The sequence below is a fragment of the Bombus huntii genome, unplaced genomic scaffold, assembly GCF_024542735.1.
Source record: "Bombus huntii isolate Logan2020A unplaced genomic scaffold, iyBomHunt1.1 ctg00000126.1, whole genome shotgun sequence".
NCBI classification, from domain to species: Eukaryota; Metazoa; Arthropoda; class Insecta; order Hymenoptera; family Apidae; genus Bombus; species Bombus huntii.
Window position 1 is genome coordinate 147654 of NW_026099375.1, and position 9393 is coordinate 157046.

A 9393-nucleotide genomic window follows, 5' to 3' on the forward strand; every position below is an offset into this window, starting at 1 on the left:
AAATGGTATCATAGGTGCTGATATAATATCGCGCGAAAAAGGAAAGACCAGTGGTTAATATTGCAGGTGCACCAGTGCGTTGCGCTCGTCGAGGGTGGTTCTGACGCTGGTGCCGAGGAAAGGCGCAGAACGTGTTCGATCGACCCGCGAACGTAGCCTGTGCTCATACTGCGACAGAGTTCGTTTCAGTTAGGCTCAGTCACTGTCCGTTGACAGCGTATAGTCGCGTCGGCCTACGATTCCTTTTTTCTTCTTGTTTCTTGCGAACTCTCTCGCAACAGCCGTTCTATACGTACGCCGCCAGTATATCGCGTGATCATCGTTCCCGTTGCTTCCCTTACCCTCTCACGTCCTTCGAAGAAGACCTCCCTTTGGTTTTTCCTTGTTTGGAGGGAATTCATCGCTCGGACACATGGACTGCGAAGCACGAGGGTTGATCGAGGCATCAGCGTGATGTACTTTTCAGGTTTCATATTTTCTCTATGATACTTTCTAAGGAGAATTTGGAAGATATACATTTTTAGGAAATAAAGGTTTTTATGGAGTCATCGATAGGTTAGAATTTAATTAACTCTCTTATAACAGGTATTCCAATTTTTTAATATATAAATTTAGTTTCCTCTATGGTGTTAGAGAACATAATGCGGGCATTTTATGATATAACGAATATATTCGTATATATTTTAGATTATTCATTCGTCAAATTTCCCTAGTAGGCCGGCCTGCAGCTCGCATGCAGCACTTAGTAAAAATTTGTTTTGTTAGAGGTTGGCCATTCTTCTTGCTACAAAAATATCGTGAAGTCATATCATATGATAAAGCACCTTCTGAAAGCTAGATGCTCGATAACGAGCCTAATGATTCTCGGTAGTTTGTAATGTCAAGCTTTGAATTGGCGAGATCGCTCTGCTGGCAAACCGCCGTCCAGCGGCGACCACATTCTTTAACCACGTTCAAGGGGTATATCACGCTACAGAAACCATCAAAGGGTTTGCAAGTTAGTTGCCTTTTAGAAGTGGGGCAGTTGGTTGTTACATGTAATCCGTAGTTGCTGGCTGTTCTCCTTAGTCGCCATACATCATAGAGACGACGGTTATAGTCGCCAGTTGTCCTTGCTAATGGTTGCTTGTTGTCGCTAGTTAGTTCTCGTTATCGTTATGTATTCCATCAATCACGCGAAATTTAACGTATGGGATTTTATTCTTCTTTATTCTTTCTGTAGGGAGATTTTTTAAGACGAGGAAAATATAGAATATTTCAAGACGACGGTAAGGTTTGAATTTAAGTAACTATTTTATGATACAACAAAGTGGAAAAACGATTTAATTTTATAAAGTTTAAGGTAATTTTTTAAAAAACTTCGAATTTAAAAGATTCAAATAGATATCTTAAACGTAATTAAACCCTCCATATCGTAAGAAATTAAATGAAATTGCGCAAGAAAGTTGATACATTTAATGTATTATTTTAAACATTTATTTAAAAACATTTATTTAAAATTTAAGTGTAGGCGTTGACGCGCGCGCGCCATTCGAAGCATTTGTCAGTTCGTTACATCTGCGGTAAAAGTTGTAACTACGAAGAAGCTTAACATATGGTGCGTCTCAAGACGACAGTAAAAAGTATTAAGAGATTTTTCGAGATTTTTTCTTTTAAATTTCCAAGTACTTTTTCTATTTAACTTCATTTTTTTGCATTTTCTCACAATATTCGATAAATAGAGACGAAATATGACAGTTCTTAGTTCGGGGATTTATTGGTTCGAAACTTACTTCAAAAGTGTTTCTGGAGTTCGTGCGGTTAATACTACTGAGTACGACTTATTCCGTATGGCTGGACAAATCTTTGTTGATACTGTAAGCGTAACTGGTCCGGATATTGTCTTGTGGAGATAGAAAAATACACGAAGTATTGATTGAACTACATATTTTTTTAATTCTTTTTTAATTCTTTTAGTTCTTCATATATTGATAATAGAACGATATTCCGCTACTTTGAGCACAATATAGTAATGTTTAAATAAATAATAAAATTTACGCATTTCGTCTTCATGCGTCGATAAGAAAATGCAAAAAAAGTTAAAGAAAGATGATGCGCAGATGCGAAGTTTAGTCAGCAATAATATTTAAAACCTCTAAAATACATTGTACACATTTATTTGCAAATAAGCTCAATGAAATTAAACTGTAACTGTGTTTCCAATAATGTCTTCGATGTATTGCTCGCCATTATGTCGGATTAACAACTCTAAGTGATCGACCTTAATCACTAAATGGCGGCCGTGATTCAGTGGTATAGCTTTACATATGACGGACATCGCAGGCGCTTATAAGACGTCTATTGTGAAACGTTTCCAATAGCACCGTTTATGTGATGGTGAAATCTGAATATATATATATATCGCTGAAATATATATCGCTTATCACTTGAGTCTGACACGATCGTTTTTAAATAGAATCACAATTTTTTATTCTTTACAAAATCAGTCTATAAAGATTATGTGCAAATAAAATAGATAAATAGATAAATGGTTGTACAAACTTATAAAACAGATATTACAAGTATATCTAAATAAATGATATATTTATAAATTGTAATATTTGATCTAAAGTTTAAATAAATAAAAGAGATACTCGTGACTTACAATAAACGTATTTTTTTTCAATTTTTAAACAAAGCAAAAGTGGATAACAATTTTTCAAAATGTAAAAATCAACACAATGGTTGTTTTCTTTAATTAATCAATAACGTTTAAAGTTAATTAATGTCCAGAGTGGTTTGTACATTTTCTATTTCGCCGTATTTCAACGTTCGATGTGTAAATAAAACTTGATGCCTGAAATATCGAAAAAATAATTAAATCCGATCGTTCCGTCGAATTTGCAAATTGTATACTCGTGTAAAATCGAGTGCGCTTGTGTATGCTGATACGAAAAGTGGTAGTATATTTTTCTTTTTTCGATTATCGTTATCACTTTTTGTGTGGAAAAATTAATTCCGTGAAATGGAAGTGCAATCAATACGGCTTATCACGAAATAATAGCACAACGACGGTACATATTGGTATTGACGTCAGCTTCACAAAATTTCTCGAGTATCGCGGTCGACTATTTGGGTTAAGAATTCATTTTCAAGATTCTACAAGCACGAGTATCTTATGGATATGAGATTTTCAGTGTACATTTTAATAACCATATTTCATATTGCATGCTGCGGTCCAAGAAAAATCCGCAGTTAATATTCTGCTAATCCCTGCTGCTTTTAAAGACCATAAGTAGTCGTCCGTAAGGTTTAAAAGATTTCGAGTAGATTTGTATTACGTATTTTATCTTCTAATTTTTAAAGAGAGGGTCGTGTTTAATTAATTGAAAATGACGAAACTGTAATGGGACATTATTATAAAATATTAAACGTGGTTCCATTGGGTACTTTTATGGTCTTTGCGAGATATATATGCATTATACGTTGCTATTAGCAACGCGTAGCGATGAACGATGGAGAGCAGTACCTTCGTTATCTCGTCTCGGTTGTGTACATATCAGTAATGCACAGTACTCGTACTAAATATCTTACAAATTCCATAGAGATTTTCAGATTAGTTTCGAATAATACCAACACGACCATGATAGTCACAGTACAGTATTAAATAGTGCCACTATGCATAATACACTCCTAAAATGTTTCTACAAATATATTTGTCCGAATATTCTTGTCAGCTACTATATCCTAGCCACGATTTATTAAACAATATATAGATTTAAAAAAGAATATATAACGACATTACTTGTTTAGGCTAGATTGGTTTAACTTGTATAGTTTTAATAACTGTGTAAGATCAAACAAGAACTTATCGTTAGTTTGGCGAGATTTGATTACACGAAGCAACATAATTGCTTTGAAACTCAGGACAGAAAACAATGTCAACCGGTAGACGCGTTTGTCTGGCGAACGTGTAACGCGTGAATAATAGATAGCGACAATCACGCGAACGCTAGTTACAGCTGACTTGGCTTACATTGTAGCATTCAAACTAGAGTATACGAGCCGTAAGCGCTATTGAAAGTTCAAAGGCCGACTAGTGAGCTTCATCCTATCTCATTTTTTAATCAGGCGATGGATCGACGAATCGTATTGATTTCGAGGATTATTATAGTTCTGTGGCAATTTTAAAGCGCGGTTTGTCTAATCTTGTCTCGTTAGCTACAGACTCTTTGGCGAGCAACCTGAAACTTGATCCAGTTTCGAGAAAATGAAAAATTCGTTTCTTCTCTTTGCTTCCCTGCTCCTTCTTTCCTCCTTTTTCCCTTTTTACATCGCATTAAGACCCGTTAAATAATATTGACTGCCGTGGACGCTGGCTGAGAAGTGCACTTTATAACTAGCTTTAAAATCACTGACGTCGATGAGGACAAAGGTAAGTTAGAGGGTCATTTATCTGAGCTGGTGTTATTCGACCTGAACTCTGCAGCTTTTCAGAGCTTCTTTCGTTTTTCTTTTAAGAGCAGAGATGTTAACTGGTCTTTTGTTACGTGTAAGAAGTATGTACTAAAGCTTATTTAGCACCAATTGGTTGCTCAAAGTCGAGATATACATACCTATTGTAATATCGTAGAATAATAAATAAGGAGGGATTATTGGTTCAGAGGAATGCGCGAAAAAGTAGAAAAGGTAGTGCAGAGTTGCATCGACTGTATCCTTGCAGAGAGAAAGCAGGGAAAACAGGAGGGGTTACTAAATACCATCGACAAGGGGGAATTACCGCTCGACACCTACCACGTCGATCACCTTGGGCCATTACCTTCTACAAAAAAAAGTTACCGACATATCTTTGTGGTGGTGGACGCGTTCACAAAGTTTGTATGGTTGTATCCCACCAAGTCGACGGGTTCTGCCGAGGTCATTAGTCGCTTGAGGAAGCAGTCTGTGAATTTTGGGAACCCGAGGAGAATCATTTCCGATCGCGGAACAGCATTTACGGCCGGCGCCTTCGAAGACTACTGCAGAGAGGAAGGCATACAGCACGTTCGGACTACAACTGGGATCCCGCGGGCGAACGGACAAGTGGAAAGAGTGAACCGGACGCTTATCCCACTGCTGACGAAGCTATCTGCACCAACGCCGGACAAGTGGTTCAAACACCTGGAGACAGCGCAGAGGTATTTAAATGCAGCTCCCAATGTAAGTACGAACGCTGCCCCGTTCCAGTTGTTGTTCGGAACACGAATGAGGCTGCGGGACGACCCACAGATCAGTCAGCTAATCGAGGACGAACAGGCCGCGGTGTTCCAAGAGGAACGAGATCAGCTGCGTGCAGCCGCAAAGAGACGGATTGAGGAGATCCAAATCCGAAACAAGCGGGCGTATAACAGGAGACGCAAGAAGGCGACAGCGTACAGGACGGGAGATCTAGTGGCAATCGAGAGGATGCAGAAGGGTCCCGGGCTAAAGCTGCATCCAAAGTTTCTTGGACCGTATCGGGTGATAAAAGTCCTACGAAATGACCGATACATAGTGCAGCGAGAGGGGGAGCACGAAGGGCCACGTACAACTTCCACGGCAGCCGATCACATGAAGTGGTGGAATGCCGACGATAGTGATGTAAGTGCGAGCAGCGATGATGAGCACATCTGAGGGCAGATGTGATTGTCAGGAAAGGCCGAGTGTAATATCGTAGAATAACTTTGATTGGAGATCGGCTGAAAATAGAAAAAAACCGTGTACGTCGTGTTTCTGTGGTTCGTTTACATTTAAGAGTGCCTACGTGACTAAAGGCACGTAGTTGGTAGTTCTTACATAGGTATGAGGGAAACAATAGACAACGTTAGAAGAAGGACGGTTTCGCTATCCAAGGCGAATCGAAAAGTGTGCGTGTTGCGAGAATCAGAGCTAATTGAGTCGTCGAAGAGTAGAGTCGTTAGAGGTTTTGAGTCGTCGAAGAGTAGAGTCGTGAGAATTGATAGAGTTGTTAGAGAGAGAGAGTGTGTGTGTGTTAGATTCGTTGTGACGAGAGTGGTCAAATAACTGTAAAGTTATTTGATATAGATACGAGTATTGCATTTAGTTTCCGTTAAATATCGTTCTCTGTCCAATTTATATTTGTATATTCAATTTAATATTAATAAATTGTAAGTAATCGAAAAAAAAAATTTCTATCCTTATTTTTCGATATTACACTATATTATATTAATACGTTACAGAAGATTACGCGTTGGTTAGCTTATGAGAATTTATAGTGTGTCACAGATCACAAAAGCAGAATGACTACTTTTTCATAAACGATATATGTATATGAATTGAAAGTTTAACTATTACGCCACATACTTCTCTCGATAAACGTCGTCGAGTGCATATTGTTAAGGAATATTAGCCATTTGAATTCAATAGTTTCGAAGATACTAATGCTTCTGTGAAGTTTTTGCAGGCTGTTAATTTTTTATTGAGATACTACAAATTTTGAATAACTTCGATTAGAAATAAAAATCACATTACATTAACGCGTAGAATGTAACGTAACGTAGATAATGTAAATATAAATTATATTACAAGGAAATAATACGGGTAAGTAATGTGAAACATTCTGGTTAAAATTGCATCCTTTAAAGGCTAGGACACACAGTACTTACGAAGTAGATTAAGTACCAAATGGGGTACTTAAGAAAATTCATGTTGTCATTGTTTAATAAACATCTTTAGCTAATAGCTTTCTGCAAAAGCTGGTTTAAGTTATGCTAGCTTATTCCTTATTAATTGCAATTATATTGTTCGTATCTCCTAGAGGATTAACAATCCATTTTTATAATGGATAATAAAAGTAAATTCCTATTAGGTTGTCCCAAGTTTCTTTCGTTTTAAAAAGAAATGACAGATGCACAACATATTTTGTTTTATGTTATTCTATATTATTTTACATTAAATTGGAAAAAGGTGGATCACACGTAATTCAATAAAATAATATAAAACGAAAAATGTTGTACATCTATTACTTTCTTATAAAACGAAAGAAACTTTTGAAACAACCTAATATTTCTCTACTACGACGCTTTTACAGTGCTAAAATATTTGATAAAAATGTTAAGAAATTCTAATATTGATTTAAGCGTATCGATTTATCTGCTCTTCATATTTAATCAAACAGAAATTGTTAATTATGATTTCCACTTAAAAGCGGATTGCATATTATGAGGATAAATTATCAAATTCATCTCTAATATAGACATTAGAGAATCATTCATAGCCGCAATCCTGTTTACCGCTAACATTCCTGGTACTCAATAATTCATTAGGTGACTGCTTTAGCCGCACAGAATACACCTACAAATAATTAATCGCGATTAATATTCCATCGACTTTTGAAAATCCCTCATGTGATCTATTTCATGCGATGAGAATACGTATACATTGAGATTGCGATCGACCATCCTCAGTCGGATAAATCGAGTGATTCAAATTATAACACAAAAAAAAGTTAAAACTAGTTACATTATCTTTTTCAATTTTTATGTATTATTTGGCGGAAGAAACTTTGGTAATTGGTAAGTAAAGTTCACCTCCTTAATGTTAATGATTTTAATATGTTATTAAGCTCAAGGTTCTAAGGAATTTTCTATATATATATACATATACATAACTGTGTGCGTATATGTATAATATACGTATAACAACCAAAGTTCAGCTCTCAAGTGTACGCAAAACTTTTATGTTCATTTTGCGCTATACCAGTATGTTTCATGAATTTGTTTGCTAACAGTATCGAAACAAATAACAAGCAGAGGACGAGCTATTCATGAATTGTTTTGCCAGCGTGTACGCTCCCAATATTTTCTATTTGAGAAAACATACTTGTTGCTATTGCAACTACAAATATTTTTACAGTCGACGCATTTGCCGCGAATCATTGGCTAACATGTAAAATCGAGAAAAAACATGGTTTATTGTGATGGAAATGTGGAAAACCGCAAAACCGACATAGAAGGGAAAATAAAGGAAAGGAAGGTAGATAAGTAGAAGCTTGGGGTCAAGTTTAATTCACTGAAACCGAGCTGCTTGTATTATCACAAAACAAAATTGCCAGTACGTCATTTCCGTACTCTCGTCCTCGCGAAAATGGTTTCGCTTGTTAAGGAAAAACGAAGAGACAGGGAAGAGAGGAAAAAGCAGACGGAGAGCGCTTTTAAAAAGCTGGCGAACAGTGTGTTACCACAACGAGATACGCGGTGCTATTTGTCGCTTTAAATTGTGCCGCAACTCGTTTTTGAGATCTTTGCCAGGGACGCGTTAAAACACGCTGCAAATATATTTCTGGCTTTTCTGGGGTTTAACTGAAATATGACAAATAACGTTGTAAAACATATGTACTTATGACTTACAGAGTAATTGAGTGTACAAAATATATAGTATACAAAATAGCCAGCGATTTAGGGCTTTAAAAGATCGAAAGGAAAGAAAAGAAAAGAAAAGAAGAAAGATAATATGTTGTGGCAGTCTAAGTCGATCTAAGAAAATAGATAAAGGGAGGGAGGGGCAAAGCTAGTTAATCTGGAAAGAATCCAAGCGTCAATTTCAAGCATTTACAGAAAATCAAGCGGGCTGGTTAAAGTCGTGGGTTGAGCAATTATCCCGCGTTAGGTTCAATCAGGTTAGTCCCACGCGAGATTGATCCAACCATGCGAAAACGAGTGTATTCTGATTTCTGTCGCAGATACTTCTGGCTAGTGCAGTACCTACACGGTGGTTGTTGAAATAGCCGCTTCTCGTCTATTTTCCGCAGCGCGGACATCATCCTTTGATCCCTTACGACTAACGAAGTTTTCGAAGATGTACGGCAGTTTGAGATTCTACTTGAAAATGATCATGATTGCGGTCTGTGTGCCGTCTGCTCTTCTTTTTGTCCTTCCGTTAAAGACTGGTAAGTAGATACTGATTAATTATGCGATCGAAACCCTATATAATGGCTACAAAAAATATTTGCATCATTATTCTCGTTTCCTAATGAATCGCTGTTTTAATCAAGTTTTATATTGCATCAAATTTCTGTAGTTACACGAAAGTACTAAATTATAGAAAACTTGATATACACGGATTTAATTAATTGATAAATTAGTCAATATATAGGCATTATTATTTCACGTGAAATTTTACAACGTCAAAAACCTAACATTCCTGTACGAGCAGTATTAATCACAAATTGTGAGAATGCCTACTGATAAGGAAGAAAGATAATATAGAAAACGCAGACTTATGGAAAGAGAATCCCTGACATTAGACACGAATACGCGATTTCACGAAATATTTTATGGTATATCTAAGATAGAGAATATATATAGAGTACATATAAGTATATATAGAGTAAGAATATATATAGAGTATATATAAGTACCAAAAATACATCCTAAG

The 9393-nt window shown here is 36.5% G+C and overlaps 1 long non-coding RNA gene across 1 annotated transcript; it reads right to left on the minus strand.

Moving 5' to 3' along the window:
- Positions 1-7087: 7087 nt before the first annotated feature.
- LOC126877159 (uncharacterized) lies at positions 7088-8905 on the minus strand. The gene is made up of 2 exons (XR_007694795.1): positions 8725-8905; positions 7088-7311 (listed from the first exon to the last, which is right to left on the minus strand). It is a non-coding gene; the product is annotated as an uncharacterized LOC126877159 (long non-coding RNA).
- Positions 8906-9393: the final 488 nt, after the last annotated feature.